Below are 19709 nucleotides of genomic sequence, written 5' to 3' on the forward strand. Positions count from 1 at the left end.
ATCAGAAGTGAAGAAATAAATGAATGCCTATCAACAAATGTTGGATCTAAACTCTAGTGCTTCCTCTAAAATAATTTCCTTTCTCAATTTAGAAATGTGTGTGTGTAAGTCACAACACCCGTGACACCAAAACGGCTTTCTTTTCTCTGCACTCTGCACTGTGAGCACACACACCAAATCAGAAAGGCTTTTTTCTCTCTTTTCTACATTATGGACTGTGGGGACACAAAACCGCTCTCTCTTTTTTTTTTTATCGTGTGCCAGGGCGTTGTCTCACGTATTAGATTGTGCTTAAGATACGAATGGGTTTTATCAGTCACATCAGAATCCATACATACTGATCCTCCCGTAATAAAATGGTCGGATCTTATCAAACACACTTTGTTTCTTGTGACAATCAAGTCAGCGAAACAGCGTATACACGTCAAGACACTGAATCAAGTTTGCCACAAGAACTCATAAGTTTGGCAGTATTGCTCTGCCGTCAGCAATCATACATCAATTTTATTTTCGTGAGACATGTGCAGGCACCTGTTCATCTACTGTTCTATCACTATGAATTAGTTTATCTATTATCAATAAGGATACTTCTACAACTACTCTATCAAAGTATGTCCGGACTTCTTACGTTGTCAGTTGCTATATATGAATAAGTGGGTAGCTACTGAGAAGCATTAAGCATGTCACACAGCCCAAACATATAACATTTCAGGACACACCACACAGTTAACAACCACAGTGAAGCGTGTCAAAGCCCAAACATGTAACATTCAACAGGACACTTACACAACACATTCAAATCAAACAGTCAGACAACATACAAGAACATATACCCCAGTCGGCATTGCTCCCTGCCTATTTTCCTACAGCTCACCATGTGTGCGCACACCTTTATTCACAAACTCTTCAACTTATACTCTTTTACCGAAGCTGCTACAGCTCGATTGGCCGAATACCGAATAATCCTAATTCGGTGAATTTGACATCTGCCTTACATGTAACAGATTAGCGGTTTAGCATTTTTAATTTAGTTTGAGTGAAGGAATTCATTTTATAGCAAAATCCGAAATCGTGAAGAACTCATGAAAGTAAGCTTATTCTCGGATTCCTGAAACTTTAGATTTGCTATTTCTTTTACTGCAAAGTACAACGTTGTTTTTTTTGTTTAAATCTTTCAAGACATGGTAAATATGAAGGACAAAGCAGTTTTAACATAGTTTGAGTGAAGGAATTCATTTTATTGATAAAATCCCAAAAGTCTGCTGAGAAAAGAGAGTGAATGCGAAGTAGACTTTAACACGGCTCTGGGAGCGAGCCGAGTGCGGGCTAACCGGGAGAATTGCTTGAAAGAAACGCGACACCGAATGAGCGGTCAGAACAAAGCCTCAATACGGTTTTCCCGTGGTGTTTTTGTTGCTGCCTTGTCTTTTGCACAGAGTAAAAGACAAGGCAGCCATCGAATAGGGCCCGATTGTTCCTACTTGGTCAGCCGAGGAGCAAGGGGGGGGGGGGGGGGGGGGGCAAGCGTCTCAACCAAGCAAAGCTCACCATGGGGAAGGTGGCTATGCCAACTAGCCTGATGCCCTGCTCCCGCAGTGACGGATAATCGTACTCTGGTTTCTCTTCATAACGTACAAGTCTTTCGCCTTTTACTAAAGACTTCTGTGGAGAGCAGCACTAATGAGTTGTTTCTATTTTTGGCAGGCTTTACCTTTGCGGGTGAAGCCCTTTCTGTCTGTGCAAAAGAAATCTTGTTACTGTGCAGAGTGACTTCTCTGAGTAGAGTCGCCTTACTTGTTGCGACTGTGCCGATGTTCGAAGCTGGAGTGCAAAGTTGTTGCTTGAATGGTGCTTGCTGGAGCGTGCGGGAGTGCAAAGTTATACCATTTAAAAGGGCTGAAGAGTGCTCAGTGCAGCAGGTGGGCGGAGGTGCAAAGTGACACTCTGGCCACCTATGGCCATAAAAAGAACAGGGGTGTTAGCGGACAAGTGCGCATTGTGCCAGGAAGGGCCCTCGGACGTGAACCAGTGGACAGTTGTCGCTTCTCGGCCTTTTGGCTAAGATCAAGTGTAGTATCTGTTCTTATCAGTTTAATATCTGATATGTCCTCTATACGAGGACTACATATTAAATGGATTTTTAGCAATAGGAGTTGAAAAAGTAGCTTGCTCCGTTCACTCCAAGCATTGACCCCGTACTGCAGTGCCGCTGGGAACGGTGCGCTCTTCTCTACTCTTGTGAAAAAGCAAACAGCGGTGCAGGATGCAAGTTTCAGGGAGCCCAAGATGAAACTTTCTTTTAGTCTGCTGAGAAAAGAGAGTGAATGCGAAGTAGACTTTAACACGGCTCTGGGAGCGAGTCGAGTGCGGGCTAACCGGGAGAATTGCTTGAAAGAAACGCCATACCAAATGAGCGGTCAGAACAAAGCCTCAATACGGTGTTCCCGTTGTGTTTTTGTTGCTGCCGCTGTTTGCTTTTTCACAAGAGCGCACCTGTTGAGGGGGGGCCTGGGGGGGCCTGGGTGATGGTGGGTCTCAGGCCCGGGCTGCTGCGACTGGTGTGACCGGGTGGTTTGTTTGTATGTTTTTTGTTGTTGTTTGTTTGTTTTTTGTAGAGGTCCTCCGGAGTGGGGTTGGGTTGAGTGGGGTGGGGCGGGATGGGTACCTTCTGGGGGTACAGTAGCTCCCAGAATATGGTCGCTGCAGGCCCCGAGCCTGGTGGACATCAGGCCCTCCTGTCCTGTGTTGGCTCCCTTTTAAAAAGTACAGAACTTAGAACAGGTCTAGTCCCTGGCTTTCGGCAGAACTGTCTTCTTTACTTTTTTTTTTTTTTCCCCTTATCGTGTTCAGCATTATGGCAGCAGAATTGTAGTCTGAATACCTTTGATGCCAAACAGATTTGCTTTGCCAAGGGAAGTTTTATAAATGTAAAGCTCCCCTTGATGCCCATTTATTTATTTCTGTTTACAATATATGACATGTAATAGAACTGAACCGGACCGGGGGACAAGGAAAGAAGAAGAGGAAAGAAGAGAAAAACAGAACATACATCGCATACAACACAGCTGTGGATATAGATGACCTGAGACGACATGATAATACATCAACTGCTTAGCGACCATACTACTGGACTAATGAATGTGGTTGTGTGTGTGTGAGAACATGCAACACCCATGGCACAGGACCTACATGATAACCGTGCTTAGTTATGAGTGTATAAGCGTACAGGGCCACAATCCACAGCCCCCCCAAGCAATCAGAAGCAGGCAGAGAGGGCCACAAGACCCAGGCCACCAGCAGCCCCCACAGAGCACAGAACCCAGGAAGCCCACCGCAGGAGCAACCACGCATCCACCCAGAAGACTGCAGAGGAAGCCCCCGGAAAGAGCCCCCATAAGCATAGGGCAGAGGCCCTCCGGGAGCCAGGGGCAACAGCCCACCGACGTCGCCAGGCCCCAGCCGCCCAGACATGGGCCGTGCACTGGATCCGGGCCCCAGGAGCCCGAGCGCCCCCAAACCCCCCGACAGAGGCCCCACCCAATACCCAGGAGGGCCAAGCGCCCCAGACAGCCACACAGTGGGTCAGCGCCTGCCCCAGCACCCCTGGCCAAGTGCCCTGGGAGTCAAGACGTGCCCACAGGTGGGTGAAGTCGCGAGCAGCGGAGAGAGGCCACGCCGCCCCCCCCATCGGGAGAAGCACAGGCAGGCCAGGCGACAGCAAGTCCAAGATCCAGGCCCAATCATTACCACACACACTTTCATGTCCCATACATCCACACGTCCTCCCTCCCTCGACTCCGCTGGGGTGTAGTGCAGCGGGCACACCAGGGGGCCAGCAGCCCCCCAGCCACCACAGACCCCAAACCAGCAGAACAATTAATTAATCCTCCTGGCCCCTCCCGCCCCGAGCAGCAACCAGGAAGCAGGGGTGTGCGAAGAAGACCCCTCCCCTCACCCTTCTGGCTCTTCAATATTTTCTAATAGTGAGCAATTAAAATTGAGGGGCAGCCAAACTTGTAGAACTGGGAGCGTGGCCCTCTGGGCAGCCTACATACCCAAAGAGCCCCGCCCACCAGATGCCACTCAGTGTAACCACCCCCCAAGACCTAATGTGTGTGTGTGAGTGTGTTTGATAAGTAGTAATGTCTAAGGTGTAATTAAAACAGGGGTGGGAACTGCAGAGTGCAACTACTGCAGAGTCCACTACACCCCACCGAACACACACGCCCCCAAAACCCTTCATGTGTGAGTGTGTGCTGTGTACAGGAGCCAGAAGGGAGAATGGGGATATACACTGGGGGCAGCCAGGGACTGGCTGCAATAGGCATCCCCGCTACCAGGGAGCCAAAACAGGACAGGAGGGCCTGATGTCCACCAGGCTCGGGGCCTGCAGCGACCATATTCTGGGAGCTACTGTACCCCCAGAAGGTACCCATCCCGCCCCACCCCACTCAACCCAACCCCACTCCGGAGGACCTCTACAAAAAACAAACAAACAACAACAAAAAACAAACAAACAAACCACCCGGTCACACCAGTCGCAGCAGCCCGGGCCTGAGACCCACCATCACCCAGGCCCCCCCAGAGCCCCCCTCAACAGGTGCGCTCTTGTGAAAAAGCAAACAGCGGCAGCAACAAAAACACAACGGGAACACCGTATTGAGGCTTTGTTCTGACCGCTCATTTGGTATGGCGTTTCTTTCAAGCAATTCTCCCGGTTAGCCGACACTCGGCTCGCTCCCATAGCCGGGTTAAAGTCTACATCGCATTCACTCTCTTTTCTCAGCAGACTAAAAGAAAGTTTCATCTTGGGCTCCCTGAAACTTGCATCCTGCACCGCTGTTTGCTTTTTCACAAGAGTAGAGAAGAGCGCACCGTTCCCAGCGGCACTGCAGTACGGGGTCAATGCTTGGAGTGAACGGAGCAAGCTACTTTTTCAACTCCTATTGCTAAAAATCCATTTAATATGTAGTCCTCGTATAGAGGACATATCAGATATTAAACTGATAAGAACAGATACTACACTTGATCTTAGCCAAAAGGCCGAGAAGCGACAACTGTCCACTGGTTCACGTCCGAGGGCCCTTCCTGGCACAATGCGCACTTGTCCGCTAACACCCCTGTTCTTTTTATGGCCATAGGTGGCCAGAGTGTCACTTTGCACCTCCGCCCACCCGCTGCACTGAGCACTCTTCAGCCCTTTTAAATGGTATAACTTTGCACTCCCGCACGCTCCAGCAAGCACCATTCAAGCAACAACTTTTCACTCCAGCTTCGAACATCGGCACAGTCGCAACAAGTAAGGCGACTCTACTCAGAGAAGTCACTCTGCACAGTAACAAGATTTCTTTTGCACAGACAGAAAGGGCTTCACCCGCAAAGGTAAAGCCTGCCAAAAATAGAAACAACTCATTAGTGCTGCTCTCCACAGAAGTCTTTAGTAAAAGGTGAAAGACTTGTACGTTATGAAGAGAAACCAGAGTACGATTATCCGTCACTGCGGGAGCAGGGCATCAGGCTAGTTGGCATAGCCACCTTCCCCATGGTGAGCTTTGCTTGGTTGAAACGCTTGCTCCCCCCCCCCCCCCCCCCTTGCTCCTCGGCTGACCAAGTAGGAACAATCGGGCCCTATTCGATGGCTGCCTTGTCTTTTACTCTGTGCAAAAGACAAGGCAGCAACAAAAACACCACGGGAACACCGTATTGAGGCTTTGTTCTGACCGCTCATTCGGTGTCGCGTTTCTTTCAAGCAATTCTCCCGGTTAGCCCGCACTCGGCTCGCTCCCAGAGCCGTGTTAAAGTCTACTTCGCATTCACTCTCTTTTCTCAGCAGACTCTTGGGATTTTATCAATAAAATGAATTCCTTCACTCAAACTATGTTAAAACTGCTTTGTCCTTCATATTTACCATGTCTTGAAAGATTTAAACAAAAAAACCAACGTTGTACTTTGCAGTAAAAGAAATAGCAAATCTAAAGTTTCAGGAATCCGAGAATAAGCTTACTTTCATGAGTTCTTCACGATTTCGGATTTTGCTATAAAATGAATTCCTTCACTCAAACTAAATTAAAACTGCTAAACCGCTAATCTGTTACATGTAAGGCAGATGTCAAATTCATCGAATTAGGATTATTCGGTATTCGGCCAATCGAGCTGTAGCAGCTTCGGTAAAAGAGTATAAGTTGAAGAGTTTGTGAATAAAGGTGTGCGCACACATAGTGAGCTGTAGGAAAATAGGCAGGGAGCAATGCCGGCTGGGGTATATGTTCTTGTATGTTGTCTGACTGTTTGATTTGAATGTGTTGTGTAAGTGTCCTGTTGAATGTTACATGTTTGGGCTTTGACACTTCACGGTGGTTGTTAACTGTGTGGTGTGTCCTGAAATGTTATATGTTTGGGCTGTGTGACATGCTTAATGCTTGTCAGTAGCTACCCACTTATTCATATATAGCAACTGACAACATAAGAAGTCTGGACATACTTTGATAGTAGTTGTAGAAGTATCCTTATTGATAATAGATAAACTAATTCATAGTGATAGAACAGTAGATGAACAGGTGCCTGCACATGTCTCACGAAAATAAAATGGGTGTATGATTGCTGACGGCAGAGCAATACTGCCAAACTTATGAGTTCTTGTGGCAAACTTGATTCAGTGTCTTGACGTGTATACGCTGTTTCGCTGACTTGATTGTCACAAGAAACAAAGTGTGTTTGATAAGATCCGACCATTTTATTACGGGAGGATCAGTATGTATGGATTCTGATGTGACTGATAAACCCATTCGTATCTTAAGCATAATCTAATACGTGAGACAACGCCCTGGCACACAATCAAAAAAAAAAAAGAGAGAGCGGTTTTGTGTCCCCACAGTCCATAATGTAGAAAAGAGAGAAAAAAGCCTTTCTGATTTGGTGTGTGTTCTCACAGTGCAGAGTGTAGAGAAAAGAGAGAAAAGAAAGCCGTTTTGGTGTCACGGGTGTTGTGACTTACACACACACATTTCTAAATTGAGAAAGGAAATTATTTTAGAGGAAGCACTAGAGATTAGATCCCACATTTGTTGATAGGCATTCATTTATTTCTTCACTTCTGATGAAGTTTCAACAATAAACAACAAACTTTGTATTATGAGAAAGAACCAGACTCATTCTTCAGGAATCCGAAAATAAGCTCTATTTTATGAGTTATGCACGAATTCGGATTCTCCTATAAAACGAATTCATTAACTCAAACCAAGTTAAGACTGCTTTGTCCTTCATATTTATTCATGTCTAATCAAGTTTCAACGATAAACAACGTTGTACTTTGTAGAATGAGAAAGAACTTCTTCAGCAATAAGCATCTCTCGACATATGACGAAATACAGATTTTGCTATAAAATTAATTCCTTCTATCAGCCTGACTTAAAACTGTTTGTCCTCCTTATTTATCCACTTCAAATCAAGTTTCAACAATTAAAAAAAATTTGTAGTTTGAGAAAGAACAACTTAATCTTCAGCAATCAGTATAAAAAGAGGTGCAAATGCCAACCATACATACCTAAAAGGTGGAGCGGAAGTATTCAGCTGCAAGTAGGTGTGAATGTTCGACCATAATTTGTAAAAAGCGGGTAAGAAAAGGTTCGAATGCCCGACTATATATTAACAAAAGCGGGAGGAGAGGTCTTCGGATGAGAGTGGGTGAGAATTTCCAACCATAATCTATAAAATACGGTGAAAAAAAATATGTGAATGCCTCATAGAACACTAAAAGCGGAAGTGTTTGGCTGCAAGAAGGTGTGAATGTCCGACTATATTTGGTGAAAAGCAGGTGAAGCAAGGTCTGAATGCCCAACCTTACATCATCAAAAGCGAGATCAGAGGTGTTTGGCTGCAAGAAGGCCATAGTTTGCCAAAAGCGGGTAAGCTGCGAATGACCGACTAAATATCAACAAAAGTGGGGGCGGAGGTCTTCGGATGCAAGTGGGTGTGAATATCCCACCATACAAGTATGGTGGAGAGGAAGCTGTGAATGGCCGACCATAGTAAAAGGCGGGTGAGAGAAGGTGCGAATGTCAAACCATACATAATCAAAAAAGGGAGCGGAGGTGTTCTGCTGTAAGAAGGTGTGAATGTCCAACCATAGTTGGTAAAAAGCGGGTAAGAAAAGGTTAAAATACCCGACTGTACACAATCAATAGCGGGAGCGGAGTTGTTCGGCTACTAAAAGGTGTGAAAGTCCGACCATGGTTTGTAAAAAGCGGGTAAGAAAAGGTGCGAATGCCCGACAATGTATGATCAAAAGAGGGAGTGGAGGTTTTCGGCTGCAAGAAGGTCTGAATGTCCAACCATAATTTGTAAAAACCGGGGAAGAAAAGGCTCGAAAGCCCGACTATACACCATCAAAAGTGGGAGCGGAGGTGTTCAGCTGCAAGAAGGTGTGAATGTCTACCCATAATTACTGAAAAATGGGTAAGAAAAGGTGCGAATGCCTAACCATACATCATCAAAAGAGGGAGCGGAGGTGTTCCGCTGTAAGACAGTGTGAATGTCCGACCATAGATGGTAAAAAGCGGGTAAGAAAAGGTTAAATTACCCGACTGTACACAATCAAAAGAGGGAGCGGAGTTGTTCAGCTAAGAGAAGGTGTGAAAGTCCGACCTTGGTTTGTAAAAAGCGGGTAAGAAAAGGTTCGTATGCCCGAATATACACCATCAAAAGCGGAAGCGGAGGTGTTCGGCTGCAAGATATTGTGAACGTCCGACCAAAGTTTGTAAAAAGCAGTTAAGAAAAGGTTCGAATATCTAACCAAACATAATCAAAAGCGGGAGCAGAGCTGTTCGACTGGAAGTAGGTGTGAATGTCAGATCATAATTTGCAAAAAGCTGATGAGAAAGGGTGAGAATGCCCGACTATACACCATCAAATGCGGTAGCGGAGTTGTTCGGCTGTGAGTAGGTGTGAATCTCCAACCATAATTGCTGAAAAATGTGTTAGAAAAGGTAAAAATGCCGGTCCATACATAATCAAAATCGGGAGAGGTGGTGTTCAGCTGCAAGAAGGTCTAAATGTCCATCAATAATTGCTAGAAAACATGAAAGAAAATTTTCGAAAATCAAACCACACATGATCATAAGTGGGAGAGGAGGTGTTCAGCTGCAAGAAGGTGTGAATGTCCACCCATAATACCTGAAAAATGGGTAAAAAAAAGGTGCGAATGCCCAACCATACATCATCAAAAGCAGGAGTGCATGTGTTCGGCTACAAGAAGGTGTGAACGTCCAACCAAAGTTTGTAAAAAGCAGTTAAGAAAAGGTTCGAATATCCAACCATACATAATCAAAAGCGGGAGCAGAGCTGTTCGACTGCAAGTAGGTGTGAATGTCAGATCATAATTTGCAAAAAGCTGATGAGAAAGGGTGAGAATGCCCGACTATACACCATCAAATGCGGGAGCGGAGTTGTTCGGCTGTGAGTAGGTGTGAATCTCCGACCATAATTGCTGAAAAATGTGTTAGAAAAGGTAAGAATGCCGGTCCATACATCATCAAAAGCGAGAGAGGTTGTGTTCGGCTGCAAGTAGGTGTGAATGTCCAGCCATAATTACTCACAAACGGGTAAGAAAAGGTAGTATTGCCAGACCATATATGATCAAAACAGGGAGCGGAGGTGGTTCAGCTGCAAGAAGGTTTGAATGTCCGACTAAAGTTCAAATATATTAACAAAAGCGGGAGGAGAGGTCTTCGGATGAGAGTGGTTGAAAATTTCCAACCATAATGTATAAAATGCGGTGAAAAAAAGGTGTGATAGAACACTAAAAGGTGGAGCGGAAGTGTTCGGCTGCAAGAAGGTGTGAATGTTCGACTATATTTGGTGAAAAGCAGGTGAAGCAAGGTCTGAATGCCCAACCTTACATCATCAAAAGCGAGATCAGAGGTGTTTGGCTGCAAGAAGGCCATAGTTTGCCAAAAGCGGGTAAGGTGCGAATGTCCGACTAAATATCAACAAAATTTGGGGCGGAGGTCTTCGGATGCAAGTGGGTGTGAATGTCCGACTATATTTGGTGAAAAGCAGGTGAAGCAAGGTCTGAATGCCCAACCTTACATCATCAAAAGCGAGATCAGAGGTGTTTGGCTGCAAGAAGGCCATAGTTTGCCAAAAGCGGGTAAGGTGCGAATGACCGACTAAATATCAACAAAAGTGGGGGCGGAGGTCTTCGGATGCAAGTGGGTGTGAATATCCCACCATACAAGTATGGTGGAGAGGAAGCTGTGAATGGCCGACCATAGTAAAAGGCGGGTGAGAGAAGGTGCGAATGTCAAACCATACATAATCAAAACAGGGAGCGGAGGTGTTCTGCTGTAAGAAGGTGTGAATGTCCAACCATAGTTGGTAAAAAGCGGGTAAGAACAGGTTAAAATTCCCGACTGTACACAATCAATAGCGGGAGCGGAGTTGTTCGGCTACTAAAAGGTGTGAAAGTCCGACCATGGTTTGTAAAAAGCGGGTAAGAAAAGGTGCGAATGCCCGACAATGTATGATCAAAAGAGGGAGTGGAGGTTTTCGGCTGCAAGAAGGTCTGAATGTCCAACCATAATTTGTAAAAACCGGGGAAGAAAAGGCTCGAAAGCCCGACTATACACCATCAAAAGTGGGAGCGGAGGTGTTCAGCTGCAAGACGGTCTGAATGTCTATCAATAATTGCTAGAAAACATGAAAGAAAATTTTCGAATATCAAACTGCACATGATCATAAGCGGGAGAGGAGGTGTTCAGCTGCAAGAAGGTGTGAATGTCTACCCATAATTACTGAAAAATGGGTAAGAAAAGGTGCGAATGCCTAACCATACATCATCAAAAGAGGGAGCGGAGGTGTTCCGCTGTAAGACGGTGTGAATGTCCGACCATAGATGGTAAAAAGCGGGTAAGAAAAGGTTAAATTACCCGACTGTACACAATCAAAAGAGGGAGCGGAGTTGTTCAGCTAAGAGAAGGTGTGAAAGTCCGACCTTGGTTTGTAAAAAGCGGGTAAGAAAAGGTTCGTATGCCCGAATATACACTATCAAAACCGGAAGCGTAGGTGTTCGGCTGCAAGAAGGTGTGAACGTCCGACCAAAGTTTGTAAAAAGCAGTTAAGAAAAGGTTCGAATATCTAACCAAACATAATCAAAAGCGGGAGCAGAGCTGTTCAACTGGAAGTAGGTGTGAATGTCAGATCATAATTTGCAAAAAGCTGATGAGAAAGGGTGAGAATGCCCGACTATACATCATCAAATGCGGGAGCGGAGTTGTTCGGCTGTGAGTAGGTGTGAATCTCCGACCATAATTGCTGAAAAATGTGTTAGAAAAGGTAAAAATGCCGGTCCATACATCATCAAAATCGGGAGAGGTGGTGTTCAGCTGCAAGAAGGTCTAAATGTCCATCAATAATTGCTAGAAAACATGAAAGAAAATTTTCGAAAATCAAACCACACATGATCATAAGTGGGAGAGGAGGTGTTCAGCTGCAAGAAGGTGTGAATGTCCACCCATAATACCTGAAAAATGGGTAAAAAAAAGGTGCGAATGCCCAACCATACATCATCAAAAGCAGGAGTGCATGTGTTCGGCTACAAGAAGGTGTGAACGTCCAACCAAAGTTTGTAAAAAGCAGTTAAGAAAAGGTTCGAATATCCAACCAAACATAATCAAAAGCGGGAGCAGAGCTGTTCGACTGCAAGTAGGTGTGAATGTCAGATCATAATTTGCAAAAAGCTGATGAGAAAGGGTGAGAATGCCCGACTATACACCATCAAATGCGGGAGCGGAGTTGTTCGGCTGTGAGTAGGTGTGAATCTCCGACCATAATTGCTGAAAAATGTGTTAGAAAAGGTAAGAATGCCGGTCCATACATCATCAAAAGCGAGAGAGGTTGTGTTCGGCTGCAAGTAGGTGTGACTGTTCGACTAAAGTTTATAAAAAGTGGGTAAGACAAGGTGCGAATGCCTGACAATGTATGATCAAAAGCGGAAGCGGAGGTGTTCAGCTGCAAGAAGGTCTAAATGTCCATCAATAATTGCTAGAAAACATGAAAGAAACTTTTCCAAAATCAAACCGCACATGATCATAAGTGGGATAGGAGGTGTTCAGCTGCAAGGTGTGAATGTCCACCCATAATTCCTGAAAAATGGGCAAAAAAAAGGTGTGAATGCCCAACCATACATCATCAAAAGCAGGAGTGGAAGTGTTCGGCTACAAGAAGGTGTGAACGTCCAACCAAAATATGTAAAAAGCAGTTAAGAAAAGGTTCGAATATCCAACCAAACATAATCAAAAGCGGGAGCAGAGCTTTTCGACTGCAAGTAGGTGTGAATGTCAGATCATAATTTGCAAAAAGCTGATGAGAAAGGGTGAGAATGCCCGACTATACATCATCAAATGCGGGAGCGGAGTTGTTCGGCTGTGAGTAGGTGTGAATCTCCGACCATAATTGCTGAAAAATGTGTTAGAAAAGGTAAAAATGCCGGTCCATACATCATCAAAAGCGAGAGAGGTTGTGTTCGGCTGCAAGTAGGTGTGAATGTCCAGCCATAATTACTCACAAACGGGTAAGAAAAGGTAGTATTGCCAGACCATATATGATCAAAACAGGGAGCGGAGGTGGTTCAGCTGCAAGAAGGTTTGAATGTCTCCGACTAAAGTTCAAATATATTAAAGAAAGCGGGAGGAGAGGTCTTCGGATGAGAGTGGTTGAAAATTTCCGACCATAATGTATAAAATGCGGTGAAAAAAAGGTGTGATAGAACACTAAAAGGTGGAGCGGAAGTGTTCGGCTGCAAGAAGGTGTGAATGTCCGACTATATTTGGTGAAAAGCAGGTGAAGCAAGGTCTGAATGCCCAACCTTACATCATCAAAAGCGAGATCAGAGGTGTTTGGCTGCAAGAAGGCCATAGTTTGCCAAAAGCGGGTAAGCTGCGAATGACCGACTAAATATCAACAAAAGTGGGGGCGGAGGTCTTCGGATGCAAGTGGGTGTGAATATCCCACCATACAAGTATGGTGGAGAGGAAGCTGTGAATGGCCGACCATAGTAAAAGGCGGGTGAGAGAAGGTGCGAATGTCAAACCATACATAATCAAAAAAGGGAGCGGAGGTGTTCTGCTGTAAGAAGGTGTGAATGTCCAACCATAGTTGGTAAAAAGCGGGTAAGAAAAGGTTAAAATACCCGACTGTACACAATCAATAGCGGGAGCGGAGTTGTTCGGCTACTAAAAGGTGTGAAAGTCCGACCATGGTTTGTAAAAAGCGGGTAAGAAAAGGTGCGAATGCCCGACAATGTATGATCAAAAGAGGGAGTGGAGGTTTTCGGCTGCAAGAAGGTCTGAATGTCCAACCATAATTTGTAAAAACCGGGGAAGAAAAGGCTCGAAAGCCCGACTATACACCATCAAAAGTGGGAGCGGAGGTGTTCAGCTGCAAGAAGGTGTGAATGTCTACCCATAATTACTGAAAAATGGGTAAGAAAAGGTGCGAATGCCTAACCATACATCATCAAAAGAGGGAGCGGAGGTGTTCCGCTGTAAGACGGTGTGAATGTCCGACCATAGATGGTAAAAAGCGGGTAAGAAAAGGTTAAATTACCCGACTGTACACAATCAAAAGAGGGAGCGGAGTTGTTCAGCTAAGAGAAGGTGTGGAAGTCCGACCTTGGTTTGTAAAAAGCGGGTAAGAAAAGGTTCGTATGCCCGAATATACACCATCAAAAGCGGAAGCGGAGGTGTTCGGCTGCAAGATATTGTGAACGTCCGACCAAAGTTTGTAAAAAGCAGTTAAGAAAAGGTTCGAATATCTAACCAAACATAATCAAAAGCGGGAGCAGAGCTGTTCGACTGGAAGTAGGTGTGAATGTCAGATCATAATTTGCAAAAAGCTGATGAGAAAGGGTGAGAATGCCCGACTATACACCATCAAATGCGGTAGCGGAGTTGTTCGGCTGTGAGTAGGTGTGAATCTCCAACCATAATTGCTGAAAAATGTGTTAGAAAAGGTAAAAATGCCGGTCCATACATAATCAAAATCGGGAGAGGTGGTGTTCAGCTGCAAGAAGGTCTAAATGTCCATCAATAATTGCTAGAAAACATGAAAGAAAATTTTCGAAAATCAAACCACACATGATCATAAGTGGGAGAGGAGGTGTTCAGCTGCAAGAAGGTGTGAATGTCCACCCATAATACCTGAAAAATGGGTAAAAAAAAGGTGCGAATGCCCAACCATACATCATCAAAAGCAGGAGTGCATGTGTTCGGCTACAAGAAGGTGTGAACGTCCAACCAAAGTTTGTAAAAAGCAGTTAAGAAAAGGTTCGAATATCCAACCATACATAATCAAAAGCGGGAGCAGAGCTGTTCGACTGCAAGTAGGTGTGAATGTCAGATCATAATTTGCAAAAAGCTGATGAGAAAGGGTGAGAATGCCCGACTATACACCATCAAATGCGGGAGCGGAGTTGTTCGGCTGTGAGTAGGTGTGAATCTCCGACCATAATTGCTGAAAAATGTGTTAGAAAAGGTAAGAATGCCGGTCCATACATCATCAAAAGCGAGAGAGGTTGTGTTCGGCTGCAAGTAGGTGTGAATGTCCAGCCATAATTACTCACAAACGGGTAAGAAAAGGTAGTATTGCCAGACCATATATGATCAAAACAGGGAGCGGAGGTGGTTCAGCTGCAAGAAGGTTTGAATGTCCGACTAAAGTTCAAATATATTAACAAAAGCGGGAGGAGAGGTCTTCGGATGAGAGTGGTTGAAAATTTCCAACCATAATGTATAAAATGCGGTGAAAAAAAGGTGTGATAGAACACTAAAAGGTGGAGCGGAAGTGTTCGGCTGCAAGAAGGTGTGAATGTTCGACTATATTTGGTGAAAAGCAGGTGAAGCAAGGTCTGAATGCCCAACCTTACATCATCAAAAGCGAGATCAGAGGTGTTTGGCTGCAAGAAGGCCATAGTTTGCCAAAAGCGGGTAAGGTGCGAATGTCCGACTAAATATCAACAAAATTTGGGGCGGAGGTCTTCGGATGCAAGTGGGTGTGAATGTCCGACTATATTTGGTGAAAAGCAGGTGAAGCAAGGTCTGAATGCCCAACCTTACATCATCAAAAGCGAGATCAGAGGTGTTTGGCTGCAAGAAGGCCATAGTTTGCCAAAAGCGGGTAAGGTGCGAATGACCGACTAAATATCAACAAAAGTGGGGGCGGAGGTCTTCGGATGCAAGTGGGTGTGAATATCCCACCATACAAGTATGGTGGAGAGGAAGCTGTGAATGGCCGACCATAGTAAAAGGCGGGTGAGAGAAGGTGCGAATGTCAAACCATACATAATCAAAACAGGGAGCGGAGGTGTTCTGCTGTAAGAAGGTGTGAATGTCCAACCATAGTTGGTAAAAAGCGGGTAAGAACAGGTTAAAATTCCCGACTGTACACAATCAATAGCGGGAGCGGAGTTGTTCGGCTACTAAAAGGTGTGAAAGTCCGACCATGGTTTGTAAAAAGCGGGTAAGAAAAGGTGCGAATGCCCGACAATGTATGATCAAAAGAGGGAGTGGAGGTTTTCGGCTGCAAGAAGGTCTGAATGTCCAACCATAATTTGTAAAAACCGGGGAAGAAAAGGCTCGAAAGCCCGACTATACACCATCAAAAGTGGGAGCGGAGGTGTTCAGCTGCAAGACGGTCTGAATGTCTATCAATAATTGCTAGAAAACATGAAAGAAAATTTTCGAATATCAAACTGCACATGATCATAAGCGGGAGAGGAGGTGTTCAGCTGCAAGAAGGTGTGAATGTCTACCCATAATTACTGAAAAATGGGTAAGAAAAGGTGCGAATGCCTAACCATACATCATCAAAAGAGGGAGCGGAGGTGTTCCGCTGTAAGACGGTGTGAATGTCCGACCATAGATGGTAAAAAGCGGGTAAGAAAAGGTTAAATTACCCGACTGTACACAATCAAAAGAGGGAGCGGAGTTGTTCAGCTAAGAGAAGGTGTGAAAGTCCGACCTTGGTTTGTAAAAAGCGGGTAAGAAAAGGTTCGTATGCCCGAATATACACTATCAAAACCGGAAGCGTAGGTGTTCGGCTGCAAGAAGGTGTGAACGTCCGACCAAAGTTTGTAAAAAGCAGTTAAGAAAAGGTTCGAATATCTAACCAAACATAATCAAAAGCGGGAGCAGAGCTGTTCAACTGGAAGTAGGTGTGAATGTCAGATCATAATTTGCAAAAAGCTGATGAGAAAGGGTGAGAATGCCCGACTATACATCATCAAATGCGGGAGCGGAGTTGTTCGGCTGTGAGTAGGTGTGAATCTCCGACCATAATTGCTGAAAAATGTGTTAGAAAAGGTAAAAATGCCGGTCCATACATCATCAAAATCGGGAGAGGTGGTGTTCAGCTGCAAGAAGGTCTAAATGTCCATCAATAATTGCTAGAAAACATGAAAGAAAATTTTCGAAAATCAAACCACACATGATCATAAGTGGGAGAGGAGGTGTTCAGCTGCAAGAAGGTGTGAATGTCCACCCATAATACCTGAAAAATGGGTAAAAAAAAGGTGCGAATGCCCAACCATACATCATCAAAAGCAGGAGTGCATGTGTTCGGCTACAAGAAGGTGTGAACGTCCAACCAAAGTTTGTAAAAAGCAGTTAAGAAAAGGTTCGAATATCCAACCAAACATAATCAAAAGCGGGAGCAGAGCTGTTCGACTGCAAGTAGGTGTGAATGTCAGATCATAATTTGCAAAAAGCTGATGAGAAAGGGTGAGAATGCCCGACTATACACCATCAAATGCGGGAGCGGAGTTGTTCGGCTGTGAGTAGGTGTGAATCTCCGACCATAATTGCTGAAAAATGTGTTAGAAAAGGTAAGAATGCCGGTCCATACATCATCAAAAGCGAGAGAGGTTGTGTTCGGCTGCAAGTAGGTGTGACTGTTCGACTAAAGTTTATAAAAAGTGGGTAAGACAAGGTGCGAATGCCTGACAATGTATGATCAAAAGCGGAAGCGGAGGTGTTCAGCTGCAAGAAGGTCTACATGTCCATCAATAATTGCTAGAAAACATGAAAGAAACTTTTCCAAAATCAAACCGCACATGATCATAAGTGGGATAGGAGGTGTTCAGCTGCAAGGTGTGAATGTCCACCCATAATTCCTGAAAAATGGGCAAAAAAAAGGTGTGAATGCCCAACCATACATCATCAAAAGCAGGAGTGGAAGTGTTCGGCTACAAGAAGGTGTGAACGTCCAACCAAAATATGTAAAAAGCAGTTAAGAAAAGGTTCGAATATCCAACCAAACATAATCAAAAGCGGGAGCAGAGCTTTTCGACTGCAAGTAGGTGTGAATGTCAGATCATAATTTGCAAAAAGCTGATGAGAAAGGGTGAGAATGCCCGACTATACATCATCAAATGCGGGAGCGGAGTTGTTCGGCTGTGAGTAGGTGTGAATCTCCGACCATAATTGCTGAAAAATGTGTTAGAAAAGGTAAAAATGCCGGTCCATACATCATCAAAAGCGAGAGAGGTTGTGTTCGGCTGCAAGTAGGTGTGAATGTCCAGCCATAATTACTCACAAACGGGTAAGAAAAGGTAGTATTGCCAGACCATATATGATCAAAACAGGGAGCGGAGGTGGTTCAGCTGCAAGAAGGTTTGAATGTCTCCGACTAAAGTTCAAATATATTAAAGAAAGCGGGAGGAGAGGTCTTCGGATGAGAGTGGTTGAAAATTTCCGACCATAATGTATAAAATGCGGTGAAAAAAAGGTGTGATAGAACACTAAAAGGTGGAGCGGAAGTGTTCGGCTGCAAGAAGGTGTGAATGTCCGACTATATTTGGTGAAAAGCAGGTGAAGCAAGGTCTGAATGCCCAAACTTACATCATCAAAAGCGAAATCAGAGGTGTTTGGCTGCAAGAAGGCAATAGTTTGCCAAAAGCGGGTAAGGTGCGGATGTCCGACTAAATATCAACAAAATTTGGGGCAGAGGTCTTCGGATGCAAGTGGGTGTGAATATCCAACCATACAAGTATGGTGGAGAGGAAGCTGTGAATAGCCGACCATAGTTTGGAAAAAGCGGGTAAGAAAAGGTTTGAATACCCGAACATACACCATCAATAGCGGGAGCGGATGTGTTCGGCTACAAGAAGGTGTGAAAGTCCGATCATGGTTTGTAAAAACCGGGAAGAAAAGGCTCGAAAGCCCGACTATACACCATCAAAAAGAAGGTTTGAATGTCCATCAATAATTGCTTTGAAACAAGAAAGTAAATTTTCGAATATCAAACCGTACATGATCATAAGCGGGAGAGGAGGTGTTCCGCTGTAAGACAGTGTGAATGTCCGACCATAGTTGGTAAAAAGCGGGTAAGAAAAGGTTAAAATACGCGACTGTACACAATCAATAGCGGGAGCGGAGTTGTTCGGCTACTAAAAGGTGTGAAAGTCCGACCCTGGTTTGTAAAAAGCGGGTAAGAAAAGGTTCGAATGCCCGAACATACACCATCAAAAGAGGGAGCGGAGGTGTTCCGCTGTAAGACGGTGTGAATGTCCGATCATAGTTGGTAAAAAGCGGGTAAGAAAAGGTTAAAATACCCGACTGTACACAATCAAAAGAGGGAGCGGAGTTGTTCAGCTAAGAGAAGGTGTGAAAGTCCGACCATGGTTTGTAAAAAGCGGGTAAGAAAAGGTTCGTATGCCCGAATATACACTATCAAAACCGGAAGCGTAGGTGTTCGGCTGCAAGAAGGTGTGAACGTCCGACCAAAGTTTGTAAAAAAGCAGTTAAGAAAAGGTTCGAATATCTAACCAAACATAATCAAAAGCGGGAGCAGAGCTGTTCGACTGCAAGTAGGTGTGAATGTCAGAGAATAATTTGCAAAAAGCTGATGAAAAAGGGTGAGAAATCCCGACTATACACCATCAAATGCGGTAGCGGAGTTGTTCGGCTGTGAGTAGGTGTGATTCTCCAACCATAATTGCTGAAAAATGTGTTAGAAAAGGTAAGAATGCCGGTCCATACATCATCAAAAGCGGGAGAGGTGGTGTTCGGCTGCAAGTAGGTGTGAATGTCCATTAATAATTGCTTTAAAACATGAAAGAAAATTTTCGAATATCAAACCTTACATGATCATTAGCGGGAGAGGAGGTGTTCAGCTGCAAGAAGATGTGAATATCCACCCATAATTACTGAAAAATGGGTAGGAAAAGATGCGAATGTCCAACCATAAATTATCAAAAGCAGGAGTGGAGTTGTTCAGCTACAAGAAGGTATGAAAGTCCAACCATGGTTTGTAAAAAGCGGGTAAGAGAAGGTTCGAATACCCGAATATATACCATCAAAAGCGGAAGCGGGGGTGTTCGGCTGCAAGAAGGTGTGAACGTCCGACCAAAGTTTGTAAAAAGCAGTTAAGAAAAGGTTTGAATACCCAACCGAACATAATCAAAAGCGGGAGCAGAGCTGTTCGACTGCAAGTAGGTGTGAATGTCAGATCATAATTGCTGAAAAATGTGATAGAAAAGACTAGAATGCCGGACAATACATCATCAAAAGCGGGAGAGATTGTTTTTCGGCTGCAAGTAGATGTGAATGTCCAGCCATAATTACTCACAAACGGGGGAAGAAAAGGTAGTATTTCCAGACCACACATGATCAAAACAGGGAGCGGAGGTTTTCGGCTGCAAGGTCTGAATGTCCAAC

The 19709-nt window shown here is 44.6% G+C and overlaps 4 non-coding genes across 4 annotated transcripts; 2 read left to right on the forward strand and 2 right to left on the reverse strand.

Annotated features, from left to right (window-relative positions):
- The first annotated feature begins 1608 nt into the window (after positions 1 to 1608).
- On the forward strand, positions 1609 to 1722 carry LOC140317201 (U5 spliceosomal RNA). Its single transcript, XR_011917535.1, has one exon. It is a non-coding gene; the product is annotated as a U5 spliceosomal RNA (small nuclear RNA).
- A 316-nt stretch (positions 1723 to 2038) lies between these two features.
- Positions 2039 to 2229, forward strand: LOC140317236 (U2 spliceosomal RNA). Its single transcript, XR_011917568.1, has one exon. It is a non-coding gene; the product is annotated as a U2 spliceosomal RNA (small nuclear RNA).
- Positions 2230 to 4864: 2635 nt separating this feature from the next.
- Positions 4865 to 5055, reverse strand: LOC140317250 (U2 spliceosomal RNA). The gene has a single exon (XR_011917580.1). It is a non-coding gene; the product is annotated as a U2 spliceosomal RNA (small nuclear RNA).
- A 316-nt stretch (positions 5056 to 5371) lies between these two features.
- LOC140317389 (U5 spliceosomal RNA) lies at positions 5372 to 5485 on the reverse strand. The gene has a single exon (XR_011917708.1). It is a non-coding gene; the product is annotated as a U5 spliceosomal RNA (small nuclear RNA).
- Between the last annotated feature and the right edge of the window lie 14224 nt (positions 5486 to 19709).

The sequence above is a fragment of the Leuresthes tenuis genome, unplaced genomic scaffold, assembly GCF_036924035.1.
Source record: "Leuresthes tenuis unplaced genomic scaffold, fLeuTen1.0.hap1 SCAF_10, whole genome shotgun sequence".
NCBI lineage: Eukaryota > Metazoa > Chordata > Actinopteri > Atheriniformes > Atherinopsidae > Leuresthes > Leuresthes tenuis.